Below are 15,885 nucleotides of genomic sequence, written 5' to 3'. Positions count from 1 at the left end.
TCTCATTCAATAAATCAATTCAAAGGAGTGGGCAAAAGTTATTAAGCAAATAGGACTTAGACGCACTCACTACTTCAAATGATAAGAAATGGGTTATGCTCGTTGATGCAGAAATTTTCTTCCCTTTGTTATTGGTTTCCTCTTCCATTCTGACAAAATTCCAGCGACTTGTTCAATTAAACATTTAACATTTAACTAAATTTTAGTTTATTGTACTTAGATAATGGGTAAACAATCTAGTCGGAGAAACTAGAATGAAATCGTTCAGCTCCAACTGTCTAGCTTGTTCTGAGCTTCTTTTAATGCTTTGTGCGCTAGTAACTAAAATTAACATAAAACTTCTCGTTTTGCCTTTGGACGATCAGTTTAAACAAAATAATTAAAATGCATCGTTCTGCTTGTAAAAAATAACACAATTCAACGCGTTCAAAATTAAAGGAAAAATCTCCGAGAATTAACTAATACCAGGATTAAATCCTGGCCATTACGACCAAAATCTGTCATTTTAAGTCCAGATAAACCAAATTCTGATCGGCAGAAACCAAGTTTAGGTACCAATGACTGGGTAGAAATCCTCGAAAAGTCACAATTTCCATCTGACATAAACTAAGATAATCGAGCAATCAGACAACTGATTATTCTCTAATTTCCATGGAAATTCTCTACACTCGCACATGGCTGTAACAGCTTTACATCACTCATGAGACAAAAACCGATGAAGAAAAATTTGTAAAAAAACTTTGGAAAACGTTTTCAAGACGTTTCAACTTCGAAGTAAACGCAAAGCCTTAATCCTCTCAGTAGCTAATACTTATTACTTAGATTAAAAAAAAAAAACGTTTTACATAGTTAGTCATGATAATTCCAAGACATCATATAAAAAAAAAACAAAACAAAACAAAACAAAACAAAAACAGTTGTTCCGGCAGGAAATCAAAGATGAAGCTGGTAAGCGCAGTTCAGACAAGCAAAAAGTCAACTTTTGAATCAATTGAAATTCGTTCTCTTGTTAAACTTGACTTTGGCCGTCTTTAAGTTTATGGTCCAAATATCAGCGTTTGCAGGTACCCTAAAACTCCCTGGGATTCCAATGCTCACTGCCTTAACTGAAAAATAAAAGAATCTAAGTTTAGGAAGGATAGATGAGTTGCCATGAAATATTTCTTAGCACATGAAACAATACATTGCACAACAGGATTGTTTCAAAAAAAATTTGCTTTTTTAGTCCTATCAGGTTTCCTAAAAAGAATGTTATCATCGTAAACGTGTCCTCTTGATTGTACTGCATCTAAATTTGCCGGAGCAAAACATAAATTTGTAACCCAACTGAAACATATAAGCAATAATTATGATTTAATGTAACTTTGTATTGAATGGAGTGTGTAAACAGAATAAAACAGAATATTTACTTACTTCAGCTTCGAAATATCTTTGAAATCCAGGTTGACGTCGTCACCAATGAGTACAAATGGTGCCCAGTGCCAAACCTCCTTGAACTTTTCAATTTCTCTCATACACTTCATGGCCTGATTGAGAGCTTCACTTGCCTTCTTGCCTTTGGCAAGTGCATCGTAGAAGAAACTCATGAACTCCAGGGTTCCCTGGTCGCCAATCGCCCACAAGGTTACCACAACAGATCTAGCACCGGCACCCAAAAGTGCACGCGCCATGCCGACCACACCCTCGGCCATGACCTCCCCACGAGCAGTGTGAGAGCAGCTAAGTACAACCAGACGTGCTCGCAACCCAGCTTCTATGACATCTTTCATCGTCAGTAGATAGTCTTTCTCTTGCGGCTGAGGGTTATCTCTTGTGGTGTTTGGTGCCAGGATAACTTCTCCGGTTTCCATTTTACTGTACGCGGCAATATGAACTAACGCCACTGATGATATTCGTTTTAACACTTCATGTTTTGTTGCCATTTCTCCAGTGAGAGGGGAGACATTGAGGATACGTCCGATCATCTCCACTTCCTTCCTTGCTCCTGGAAGCTGCACCAAAAGTCCTCCCCGATAGAAGATATGTTTGAAACATGGGTCACCGACTAGCAATGCACCAGTCTTCACGTGAAAGTCAGCTGGACAATCATGAATTAGTTGCAACGTCGTCAGAGAGGGAAGCACACGAATTCTGAAAGAATCACTTAAATATGATGAGTTCGACTCCTGCAATGCTGCATAAGGTACAAGGCAAAATGGCCCCTCAGGAACGAATGTGATCTCGTCGTTGCCTTTGATCAGGTCAGCAATAGGAGAAACGATGATCTTATGCAGCTTATTTAAAGCACTTGATTGGGAGTGTCTCACATCAACTCGGATCACACCATTGGCCATTTCTTCTTCTGTCGGCGAATCAAGCAGAGGATTTTCGATTGCAACAGTAACTCTTGCACCGATCTCCTTAAGAGCAGATTTGTTCAGTAAATGGATGAAAAATTTCAATTCATCCTCATATTTATAATTGTTAACGTGTACTTCTCTCATCTGGATATTATCTTCACTGAGGCAAACCCAGAAGTAAACGCATGGTCCGTTAATAGCTATGAAAACTGTGCTCAATGGAACCCACCTCAGAGAAATGCGGGATGCGCTGGGCGTTAAAGAATATCCAGGCTGATATTTTGTGACCATGAGATCTCTCAGAGCTTGTGCACGTCCTTTCTCTGTGGCAAGAAGAGCTTTCACAACTTGACCTCGACTGATATTTACACGCCACAAACCTTTGTATGCTACTTGGTGCTGATTACGATAAGAAATCTTCCACTGATCGTTGAGTTGAAGACTGGCCCTGATATCATCATACAATTCTACACTCGAGCAATAACAGTCAAAGGCCATCATAAGATTTCCTTGGCATTCAAAACTGCTTCCAAGGGAACAGAGTGAGCACGCCTCTCCAGTCTTATCTCCCACTTCTTTAGATATTTTTAGGTGACGTTGGTAACACTTGATTGCCGTTTCCAACTGTCCTTGACGGAGATGAATCCCGCCGAGAAGGCAATAACTGATTCCCTCTCCGGCCTTGTCTCCCACTTCTTTAGCAATTTCTAGATGACGCTGATGGTACTGGATGGCTGTTTTCAACTGTCTTAGACTGCAATAAGCGTTGCTGAGATTGCAATAACTTTTTCCCTCTCCGGCCTTGTCTCCCACTTCTTTAGCAATTTCTAGATCACGTTGATGGTACTGGATGGCTGTTTTAAACTTTCTTAGACTGCGATAAGCGTTGCCGAGATTGCCATAACTGACTCCCTCTCCGGCCTTGTCTCCCACTTCTTTAGCAATTTCTAGATGACGTTGATGGTATTGGATGGCTGTTTTGAACTGTCCTAGACTGCAATAAACTTTGCCGAGATTGCCATAACTTCTTCCTTCTCCGGCCTTGTCTCCCACTGCCTTAGCAATTTCTAGATTACGTTGATGGTACTGGATGGCTGTTTTGAACTCTCCAAGGCTGCCATAAGAGTTGCCGAGATTGCCATAACTGGTTCCCTCTCCGGCCTTGTCTCCAACTTCTTTAGCAATTTCTAGCTGACGTTGATGGTACTGGATGGCTGTTTTGAACTGTCCTAGACCTTGATAAGCGTTGCCGAAATTGCCATAACTTCCTCCCTCTCCAGCCTTGTCTCCCACCTCTTTAGCAATTTCTAGATGACGTTGATGGTACTGAATGGCTGTTTTGAACTGTCCTAGACTGCAATAAGCTTTGCCGAGATTGCCATAACTGATTCCCTCTCCGGCCTTGTCTCCCACTTCTTTAGCAATTTCTAGATGACGTTGATGGTATTGGATGGCTGTTTTGAACTGTCCTAGACTGCAATAAACTTTGCCGAGATTGCCATAACTTCTTCCTTCTCCGGCCTTGTCTCCCACTGCCTTAGCAATTTCTAGATTACGTTGATGGTACTGGATGGCTGTTTTGAACTCTCCTAGGCTGCCATAAGAGTTGCCGAGATTGCCATAACTGGTTCCCTCTCCGGCCTTGTCTCCCACTACTTTAGTAATTTCTAGCTGACGTTGATGGTACTGGATGGCTGTTTTGAACTGTCCTAGACCTTGATAAGCGTTGCCGAAATTGCCATAACTTCCTCCCTCTCCAGCCTTGTCTCCCACCTCTTTAGCAATTTCTAGATGAAGTTGATGGTACTGAATGGCTGTTTTGAACTGTCCTAGACTGCAATAAGCTTTGCCAAAATTGCCATAACTGATTCCCTCTCCGGCCTTGTCTCCCACTTCTTTAGCAATTTCTAGATGACGTTGATTGTACTGGATGGCTGTTTTGAACTGTCCTAGACTGCAATAAACTTTGCCGAGATTGCCATAACTTCTTCCTTCTCCGGCCTTGTCTCCCACTGCCTTAGTAATTTCTAGATTACGTTGATGGTACTGGATGGCTGTTTTGAACTCTCCTAGGCTGCCATAAGAGTTGCCGAGATTGCCATAACTGGTTCCCTCTCCGGCCTTGTCCCCCACTACTTTAGTAATTTCTAGCTGACGTTGATGGTACTGGATGGCGGTTTTGAACTGTCCTAGACCTTGATAAGTGTTGCCGAAATTGCCATAACTTCCTCCCTCTCCAGCCTTGTCTCCCACCTCTTTAGCAATTTCTAGATGACGTTGATGGTAGTGAATGGCTGTTTTGAACTGTCCTAGACTGCAATAAGCTTTGCCGAGATTGCCATAACTGATTCCCTCTCCGGCCTTGTCTCCCACCTCTTTAGCAATTTCTAAATGACGTTGATGGTACTGGATGGCTGTTTTAAACTGTCCTAGACCTTGATAAGCGTTGCCGAAATTGCCAGAACATCCTCCCTCTCCAGCCTTGTCTCCCACCTCTTTAGCAATTTCTAGATGACGCTGATGGTACTGAATGGCTGTTTTGAACTGTCCTAGACTGCAATAAGCTTTGCCGAGATTGCCATAACTGACTCCCTCTCCGGCCTTGTCTCCCACTTCTTTAGCAATTTCTAGCTGACGTTGATGGTACTGGATGGCTGTTTTGAACTCTCCCAGGCTGTGAAAGGCGTTACCGAGATTGCCATAATTTCTTCCCTCTCCCGCCTTGTCTCCCACCTTTTTAGCAATTTCTAGATGATGTTGATGGTACTGGATGGCTGTTTTGAACTGTCCTAGACTGTGAAAGGCGTTACCGAGATTGCCATAACATCTTCCGTCCTCGGCCTTGTCTCCCACCTCTTTAGCAATTTCTAGATGACGTTGATGGTAATGTATGGCTGTTTTGAAGTGTCCTAGACTGTGAAAGGCGTTACTGAGATTGCCATAACTTCTTCCCTCTCCGGCCTTGTCTCCCACTTCTTTAGCAATTTCTAAATAACGTTGATGGTACTGGATGGCTGTTTTGAACTCTCCTAGGCTGTGAAAGACGTTACCGAGATTGCCATAACTGGTTCCCTCTCCGGCCTTGTCTCCCACCTCTTTAGCAATTTCTAGATGACGTTGATGGTACTGAATGGCTGTTTTAAACTCTCCTAGACTGTCATAAGTGTTGCCAAGATTGCCATAACTGATTCCCTCTCCGGCCTTGTCTCCCACTTCTTTAACAATTTCTAGATGACGTTGATAATACTGGATGGCTGTTTTGAACCCTCCTAGACTGTGATAAGCGTTGCCGAGATTGCAATAACTTTTCCCCTCTCCGGCTTTGTCTCCCGCTTCTTTAGCAATTTCAAGATGTCTTTGATAGTACTGGATGGCTGTTTTGAACTGTCCTAGACTGTCATAGGCGTTGCCGAGATTGCAATAACTGATTCCCTCTCCGGCCTTGTCTCCCACTTCTTTAGCAATTTCAAGATGACGTTGATGGTACTGGATAGCTGTTTTGAACTCTTCTAGACCTCTATAAGTGTTGCCGAGACTGCAATAACTGATTGCCTCTCCGGCCTTATCTCTCACTTCTTTAGCAATTTCTAGATGACGTTGATGGTACTGGATGGCTCTTTTGAACTCTCCTAGACTGCGATAAGCGATGCCTAGATTGCAATAACTGATTCCCTCTCCAGCCTTGTCTTCCACTTCTTTAGCAAATTCTAGATGACGTTGATGGTACTGAATGGCTGTTTTGAACTGTCCCAGGCTGTGAAATGCGTTACCGAGATTGCCATAACTTCTTCCCTCTCCGGCCTTGTCTCCCACTTCTTTAGCAGTTTCTAGATGACGTTGATGGTACTGGATGGCTGCTTTGAACTGTCCTAGACTGTGATAAGCTTTGCCGAGATTGCCATAACTTCTTCCCTCTCCGGCTTTGTCTCCAATCCCTTTAGCAATTTCTAGATGACGTTGATAGTACTGGATGGCTGTTTTGAACTGTCCTAGACTGCGATAAGCGTTCGCGAGATTGCGATAACTGAATCCCTCTCCGGCCTTGTCTCCCACTTCTTTAGCAATTTCTAGATGGCGTTGATAATACTGGATGGCTGTTTTGAACTGTCCTAGACTGTGATAAGCGTTGCTGAGATTGCCATGACTGATACTCTCTCCGGCCTTGTCTCCCATTTCTTTAGCAATTTCTAGATGACGTTGATGGTACTGGATGGCTGTTTTGAACTCTCCTAGACCTCTATAAGCGTTGCCCAGATTGCAATAACTGATTCCCTCTCCGGCCTTGTGTCCCAGCTCTTTAGTAATTTCTAGATGACGTTGATGGTACTGGATGGCTGTTTTGTACTGTCCTAGGCTTTGATAAGCGTTGCCGAGATTGCAATAACTGATTCCCTCTCCGGCCTTGTGTCCCACCTCTTTAGCAATTTCTAGATGACGTTGATGGTACTGGATGGCTGTTTTGAACTCTCCTAGAACTCTATAAGCGTTGCCGAGATTGCCATAACTGATTCCCTCTCCGACCTTATCTCCCACCTCTTTAGCAATTTATAGATGACGTTGATGGTACTGAATGGCTGTTTTTAACTCTCCTAGACCTCTATAAGCGTTGCCGAGATTGCCATAACTTCTTCCTTCTCCGGCCTTGTCTCCCACTGCCTTAGCAATTTCTAGATTACGTTGATGGTACTGAATGGCTGTTTTGAACTGTCCTAGGCTTTGATAAGCGTTGCCGAGATTGCAATAACTGATTCCCTCTCCGGCCTTGTGTCCCACCTCTCTAGCAATTTCTAGATTACGTTGATGGTACTGGATGGCTGTTTTTAACTCTCCTAGAACTCTATAAGCGTTGCTGAGATTGCCATAACTGATTCCCTCTCCGACCTTGTTTCCCACCTCTTTAGCAATTTCTAGATGACGTTGATGGTACTGAATGGCTGTTTTGAACTGTCCTAGGCTTTGATAAGCGTTGCCGAGATTGCAATAGTTTCTTCCCTCTTCAGTCTTATCTCCCACTTCTTTAGCAATTTCTAGTTGACGCTGATGGTAGTTGATAGCTGTTTGAAACTTTCCTAGGCCTTGATAAACGTTTCCGAGATTGGAAGAACTGTTTTCTGTGACTATTAGTTGAGCATTAGTTTTCCTTAGTAATTGAAGGAGACGTTTGTTGTTATTTTCAATCTTAAAACGTGTCAAGGGTTGATAAATCATGAGCAGATTTTCGAAAATGCAGTGAGAGTATTAGATAGAACTTTAAACTTGAATGATAATTCGAACGTGGGATGTTTTCAGAGATTTGATTTCAAGTTATTGGAGAGTTTTAACTAGCTCTGAAGCGCATTTATTGGTTTAGGTTCGGTCGTCATGGTGATGCTCGTCTGAAGACAAAAATGAGGGGTATTCAGCTCAAACTCTGAGAATTAGCTACTCTCCTTTTGAGTAAAGTTTTGTGGAATAGTCGAAAGAATTCTTTAAGAATATTTTAGCTTCTTTAAACTGCTCAGTGCAATATAAGAGAACATTGCTTGCATTATGTGTTGAAGAATCTTTCCGGAACGTATTGATTTCCCTTGAAATATTACTCGCATTGCATCTCGTATCACCTTTGAAACATTCGTTAAAGGATACGGCCAATCCCATATACAACCAGCTCCTTGCTTCTTTATACCGGCAAAGTTCGACACACGCTTCTGCTCCTGAAAAGGAGGGAATAATTGGTGGTGCGTAGTAATTCATCACTGTTAAGGTATAAACGTATTCGTAAAATGGACTTGATTTCCCATTTAGCTGGGAACAAAAATTGTGATAATGAAGGAATTTTGAACTTGTGAAAGAATTGAAAATGAACAATAAGGGGCTAATGCAAAGCGGCTACCAATTAAGCTTCAGTTGATGATAATGACGATCAATTCATCTCGCGCATTCTTCATTTGTGCTCTTACGCGCTTTTCAGCCCTTTTCGGGGAAGTTTTCGGGCAGACTGCATTGAGCAGTTTAACTTTTGAAGGGGAATTTTTCAGTCTCTTTTCCGGGTTTTGTAATGTCCCCTGCTAAGAGTTACAGAGAAGATGCAGGAAACGGGGGTTACGGTTTTCCGTCCATATCGGAACAAGAATATCAAACCATTTGCAGATGTCATGGCTAAGTGGCAGCACATTCTCCTAAGATATTTTAAGAGTGTTATTCTGGTCTAGGGCTTGAGCCCTTGGCCTCCGGCGCTCTACAACGTGAACTAACCAGGCAGCGGTATTTGAGAGCTTACTGACATTTTCTTATGCTTTTTACCCACATAACAGACATCGACACACCACATACAATTGACACTTGAAGTGCAGTTACCTGCCACAAACCACACAATCCTCTTTTGACTAAATCAGAGAATAGAATGTTGATGGCTTATGTTTGAAAAACCCACCTTTCTCAATAGCTTTGATTAAAGTGGGTTCCAATTGAACGGCAACTGTTGCATCATCCAGACATTCCACGTAGTTTGCTATGAGATTCAGGAAAGAAGATTTAGAAGAGAAGCCTGACAAATTACAATTGGTTAAATTGCAGTCTACTAACGAGAATCATTTCTTTGCTTAATTTTCATCCACTAAAGGGGGATTCATGTATTTGTGCTTTGCTTCTGCTGTTGCTCTCTATTCCGTTATCTTGTAACACTGCATGAAAGATTATATATTTAGAAATAAAATTGTTACCCAAACGGAAATGAGCCGTTGCCCTGTTGTTGTAAAGCTTGGCGTTCAGTCGTTTATCTTTGCAGTTCACTTGAAGTCCTTCCGTGTAGGAGTTTATCGCTTTATTAGCTTCTCCTCGAGTGTATTCTTTGTTACCTTCCTGGAGACATACTATCGCTATCCCTGAAAACACACCATGTTAGTGTTGATGATTTAGTAATGAGTTACACGACCCTTGACGGATGATGCCAACTTTATATAGTTCCAAACGAACTGTTAGGTTAAAGGAGCTTAGAGCCATAAAAATAAAAAAAAAAAACAGAAAAGTTTAGTATTTGTACATTTTGTTCAAGTAAAATGTGTAAGGTGTTGGGAGTCTGGGCTGTACCTTAATTGGCTATTACCAGTTCAAGTTTCTCCGTTTACATTTGGGTCAAGAGACTCTCCAAAAACCCTTTTACACCTGGGTTACGTTTTCCAAAGTATCCCAAATTTCAGCAGGAGATCCTATTTCAACTGAACTCTGTTTATAATTGCACTTCAGGAGACTTTATCTGTGCATTTTGTTTGCATTAAAATATGCAAGCAATCTGGAGTTTCAGCTATAGCTTGGCTATAACCAGATCAAGTTTGTTTGGTTTACATTTAGGTCGAAAGACTTTCCAAAATGCCTTTTACACCTGGGTTACGTTTTACAAAATGTCAAATTGGAATATAAAACCCCATAAGTTGTTGAGAAAAAATGTATAAAGCAAAGCAAAGCCAGGACCGAAAAAGGTTAAAACTTGTGAATGTTCGGATAAAGAAAAGAAACGTCGTGCTGAGAGTGACAAGTGCATCGGAAAAACATGCTTTTTCTTTTTTTTCTTTTTGGTTTATTACATACATGTAATTGTCTATTGAGAACATGCTCGTTGAGGCTCACTGGAAAAAAATATCATTGGGAAAGTACTACTTTCCCGCGAATTTCCATTTTGCCCGTTGTGAAAGTCAGGGGTTCTACTATTTTGTGAGCTGGTGGTTTACAGCGTGAACCTGGTGTTGACATAACTGTCCGAAAAGGTGTCAAATATTTAGAAGACCAAAACAGGCGATACGGCTGAGACAAAATGCCCCTTCTCTCTGTAGAATTCTCAAATTGCGTGAAAGCTCCTCCGAACAAGTATTGAACAATAAGAGACAAAAAATACTTTCCTTTTGGCGGCCTAAAAAAAATTTACCCGTTTGCAAATTTTTCAATACTGGACTTTACCAGGACTACGGGTACCAACAGCTCTCTCTTATCGAAAATGACTTTCGCACTAAAAATGACCAAATTTACAATATTTTCAAAGGCAAAAGAAAAATACTTTTTACTGCACAAATATCGTTCATTTTAGGTGCAAATTGTAGATACATCTTTTATCTCCAAAACATTGCGCGTTGATTTACAGGTAAGCACTTCTAAAACTCAGAAAACCGAGTTTTACCAAGCCTAGTAGGCCAATTTTGGCTCATTCTTCTTTAATTTAGGGCTCTTCAAAAGTGTAGTCGCGTTCAAATTTGCGGCTTTATTGCTTATGAGAAGTTAATGATGTCTACGCATTCTGCTCGATCGGATCGAGCAATAAATTGTTTTTCCCTTTGTTATTTTTAATTTTTCTGGTAACAAAGTTTGAAATTAAAAAAAAAACAATATTTTGCTGTTTCAAAAACTTATTCACAGAACCTACGCAAATTTTGATCTAAATGTGACAAAAACTTCACTGGGGCGTCTTTCAAAAAAATCTTGTTTCAGCCGGTGTTCTTACCACTTAAAGGGTCATTGTATACATCCAGTTCAGCATCACTTGATGTAACTTGACTTTCCTCTGTTGCTGAAATTACCGAGAAGATATTTCAACTTTGTTAGTGATCACAACCATGTGCAATTACAACTAGCCTTCTAATACCGGCGTATTTAGTGGATTCCTTAAAACATTCAAGTCGAGGTGGTCCAAAAAATTGAGCACCAGAATTAATTAAGTAAGTATACTTAATTAACAAACAGTACAAAATCACCATTACGAAGTCTTTCCCTGTTGCTTTTTCTCACCTGTGGCTGGAAACTCATTTTTCACCTCCAGTTCCTCTTCCGTTGTTGGAAGGTTACTTTCTGCCATAGCTAGAAATAAAATTGAATCGATTGTACTGCGCTACATTGTTAAAAATCAAAAAGAGGAGACTCAGATGAAAGTAACCTAAAGAAAAAGTTGTATACTTAATCATAGAGGAAGAATGAGAATCTCAAAGTTTCCTACGTCACGCTATTGTGATTGCGTGACAGCTCCAGTCAAGTTCCGCAGGTTGTGTCATATTTGTTTTTTTCAATTGCTTGTTTGTTTGTTTCCGTAGTCTCATACGCTGAAACGTCGTTCAAGGCTGTCCCTGAACAAAATGCGCGAGTTCCAATAAACAACCCATTGTACCTGGTAGCCATGGATAAGCATCGATCAAAAATAATGCAACATAAACAGAATTATAAGTTCTAGTACATAAACTCCCTCATTATATTTTTCTGAAGGAACCAGGAAATTTAGAATAATAGTGTCCTATTCATCAAAACTCTTGTTATCAAGAAACTTCATCTAGAACAAATTGCAAGCCATTCACAACACAGAGACTTCTGCATAGCCTAATCTTGTAGGCCATCGAATGGATTCACTGCTAAGGCCATGAGCATTTGGCGGAGGAAGTAGACTGAAAGTAAAATGAAACTGAAAATTATTTGTGAACGAATTGCTGATCAAAAAAATAATCTTTTGCAATATTATACTGAATGGGAAATTAAAAACATTTCCATGAAGCTTCTGAGGTGGTCTTGCCCTACAGAACAGGATTCTGCTCCAATATCAGCATTTATTGAGCCCACAGTTTTATCTTCCAGCGCATGATGTAAACACGCAAACATTGTGCCTATTTAGTCAGTCATCGCGCGAAAAGGTTTATCTACTACAACCGAACTCTGACAGACAACCAGTGAGAAATGATACTACTAACCACCTTATAGATACGTACTTCGAACATTTGAATACAAAAAAATTTATTCACCGTCGACGATTCCCGAGGCAAGTTTCGCAAGGAGTTGGATTGATGTTCCAAAGCTTTTAAAAAAACAGAATAATTAATCGTGTCGTTGACGAGGTTTCGTTTATATACGTAATCAAGAAATCGTAGTCATCGTGATTCTGGTGTCGAATTTTTCACTTTTGCTGACACGTTTTCCCAATTTCTCTGCTATTTATATGTTTAGGTGCGACCGGCGAGCGAGCAGGAAACCTGTGCTCTGATCGGCTACCCAACAGTGCAAAATGTGTTTTCTTTCGATTCCCACTTTGATACCCCACAAAAGGAAAAAAAAGAAATGCTTGTAGCCTCCTGAATACCTCGTATGATATCGTAACCAAACAGTATATTTCTGTCATATGAATAAAAGCTTTTCCAGTATTTTTGCTAACGAAGACTTCGTCTCAGTCCTTAAAATGTATTGACGGAAATTGGTCGATGTACAGCCTTCTTAAGCTCACACTTGTTCAGCAATACACAAGCATTTATGAGATATCAGATAGCCGCCCGCGGATACGAATTTTACCATCGAGTGTTCATGACATCTTTTTCACCATCAAAGAGATAATTCAATTGAAGCAGATAAATTCGTATCCACAAGCGGAAATGTATCATCCCTTTTATTCAAAAGTATTGATTGTAAATTTGAATGAAATACAATTTTTAAATAGGAGCATCAAAAACAGAAATTCATTTCACCGAAACTAAGCTCGCCGCAAAACAATTAACAATTGGTTCATACGTCAGCGTGCGTTCATCGAGATGTGAAGCACGCGGGAAGTTTGGAGAGTACGAAAGATGCGTAAGAGTCGCTCGAGGTGTAGCCTAGAGCAACTCTAGCTTCCTGAGTTGCAACGGGATAGAAAAAAATTTTTTTCTCGAGGGATTTGTTTGCTGACGTCATGAGCGTTCACAACAGGAATATGAAACACGCTCGCGCAATTGAATTTAATCAGGCAAATTTACTAGCCATGTTATAATTCAATTTCGGACATTGTAATACAACAGTTTCTCATGACAAGAACTATTTCCTTTAAAAAAATAATTGAATTCAGCTTCAGGTAAAAAAAAACAGTTGAAAAAAAAAAAAACCCATATGGAAAGTTAAACCTCGAATGACGACCTTGATACCTATATATGTGATGATATAAATGGTACATTTACAGCGTGCGGTGGAGAATTCATGTTTTGGAAACTGAAAAAATTCTGGTATTTCACCGACAACCATATTACCGTTATTATTACTATATATCGCAAATGTTACGATATCAAAAGAAACGTGCGGATTGTGTATTTTTATTTCAACCTCGAGCTTTGTTTCAAACTTCGTTTGTTTTCGAGAGATGTTTGCTGGTTTTGATATTGACGAGAGCTATGATTATATACAGCACGTTATCTAGCTTTGTCACATGCTAATCACGCGCTTCTGCCGCATAATCATCACGCACAGTTAAACCTTTAACTCCTGTGATCTAATTGTTTATTCTCCCCTTTAGCTGCTAAATGTTTTCTCTTAAAGAAGGTACGAAAATTTGGTGTTAACCAAAAAATAACCAATTCTGCCAGATAAAACTTTGACTGTTCTCATTACCTGTTTTCTGGATAATGTATTGATATTACAGGGATAAGTTACAAGTTATATCACTTCCAGGAGTTTAAGGGTTTAAGAAATTGCATTGCGTGTGGACTATTTAACCACGAGGCAAATGAGAGAAACCAATGAAAGTTATAAGTGTATGTAAGTGAAATATTTTCACGTCTGACAACAATAACCGAGAAAATTCGACTGAAATTAAACTTCACTGTTGTCAGCTGCACAAAAATTAAGATTACGACCTTTATTTACAAATAAAATGAGCTCTAAACAGCTCTAATCAGTTACAGAATTAAAATTCATTTGTACCTGTTAAACTGTTATCCTCTGAATCCCTCTATTCTCCAAACGATGTCATTTGTTAATTCTACATGCCTGAAAATATCAAAAGTAATATTTTGCTTTTCAATAATTTCGATGAAAAAATGAAGGTAACATATTCACGAGTTTGAAAGATCTAACTTCATCAAATGCCCAGTTTCATGATCAAAATTGCTGTTCTTCTTTAAGAAAGTTATTGCGCCTGTTTTTATGTTTGTTTTCTTAATTCTTTTTATGATTATTACTTGTTTACATGTTTCTCCATGGCAATTAATTAATTCTGTGATTTAAATTCAGCTCTTTTTCTTTTAGTGCTAAACACTCGCAATCCACAAAACCTCTTTTCTTCTCAGAGCAGGACATGTTACACTCTGCCAGAACTGAATCGATAAGGATGAATTCACACCGTGAGTTATATCGGACCAATGTAATTTCTCTTCAACTGATCCACTTGATATATCCCTCGTTCAATATGATACACATTTGTTTTGGCCATCTTCCCGTTAGCGTTACAGTTCTCTCAAATTTTCATTTTCCGCTCTCGCCGTGACAACTTCATAAAGTTTCTAAAAATAATAACGGTAAGCTTCTTTCTTGTAAATAACTCCCGCCAATTCTGCACTTAATATTTCCGCAGTCAAAAGCGTAGGTGTCTTATGAAATCACCAGAGGGAGATACAAAGCTAAATAAATCACATCAATACTATGTATTCTTTATGTATATTTTTTTCCAATTTTCTCGTCGTTCGATTATAATATGCTACATATTTCTTCATTAGCTTTCCTCACCTCAAGAATGCTTGCAATAAACTTAACTCCCGAAAGTTCTTTTGCAAGAAAAATACTTGACTTCTCGTTGTATCTAGAGAAAAGTATATTTAAATCGTTTCGCGTCTTGTAAAGAATTAAAGCGAATACCATAAGTACTCTTCTTAAAGAAATATCCAAGGAAGATATTCAAAATTTTTTAAATCTATGTACTCCATGCACCTTTGTGTACAGAAACCCTCGATGTATCTTACAGGAATTTTATGAATAAACTGTCACTGAACCAGTTGTCTTTAAGTTGGAAGAGAAATCTGAGACCCCAGCTCTCTGTCTCTTTGAGCTCCAGAATTGTCTGCTGAGTTTGGTGCAGTAAGCCAGGTCATAAATAAATGTATAATAGTTCATACAGACAAGTGACACACATGATACTGGAATCAGAAATGCCGCAGCTTCGTAAATCCCTCATGGGAAGATAAATAAGCTACCTCAAGGTCTGGTATGTTTATCGACATGTCAGGATTGATATTTAATCTGTCGTTTAACATGACCTGACGGATAGGGTTTTTTTTTTCGGTTGTCGGTTACAAATGATTTTTTCCTTTGTCACGAAAGAGCTTAAAATTTCCTCTCTATCATGTATTTTAAGACATGAAACTTTCGACATTGATGATCTAAGCAGTATACAGGATAATCTTCTATGTATCCACTGTATGTCATGGCTCAGTAACGAGAAATATATAGCTATGTGAGTGAACTTCAGATCGTAAACTCCGATGGTCTAAGATTTGATCTTGCGTTCGTGACGAGTAAACAAGATCGATATTTCTTTCATTATTTTGTATCATGTTTTAAATTATTTCTATTTGTATCTTTAGTCAATACCCGTTTATCGCATTCACTGCATTAGGTCGCTATTAACTTATTCTGTCCTCACCTTAACTCCTGTGAAAATGTGATTTGCCCCACAAGTGTGTAACAAAACGGTGCACCGGTAACACCAGCAGTATTGAAGAAGCTGAATATGAGCTCATCGAACTCGAAACAGAAAATCGTGTATCATTGTTTATTTCGTGATCCGTGATTCTATTTTGTAGCTATG

General features: G+C 39.6%; 1 pseudogene; it reads right to left on the bottom strand.

Moving 5' to 3' along the window:
- Positions 1 to 262: 262 nt before the first annotated feature.
- LOC131775313 (tetratricopeptide repeat protein 28-like) lies at positions 263 to 15,821 on the bottom strand (annotated as a pseudogene).
- Between the last annotated feature and the right edge of the window lie 64 nt (positions 15,822 to 15,885).

This window comes from Pocillopora verrucosa, chromosome 5 (assembly GCF_036669915.1).
Source record: "Pocillopora verrucosa isolate sample1 chromosome 5, ASM3666991v2, whole genome shotgun sequence".
Classification (NCBI taxonomy): Eukaryota; Metazoa; Cnidaria; class Anthozoa; order Scleractinia; family Pocilloporidae; genus Pocillopora; species Pocillopora verrucosa.
This window is presented reverse-complemented; position numbering and strand designations above follow the sequence as displayed.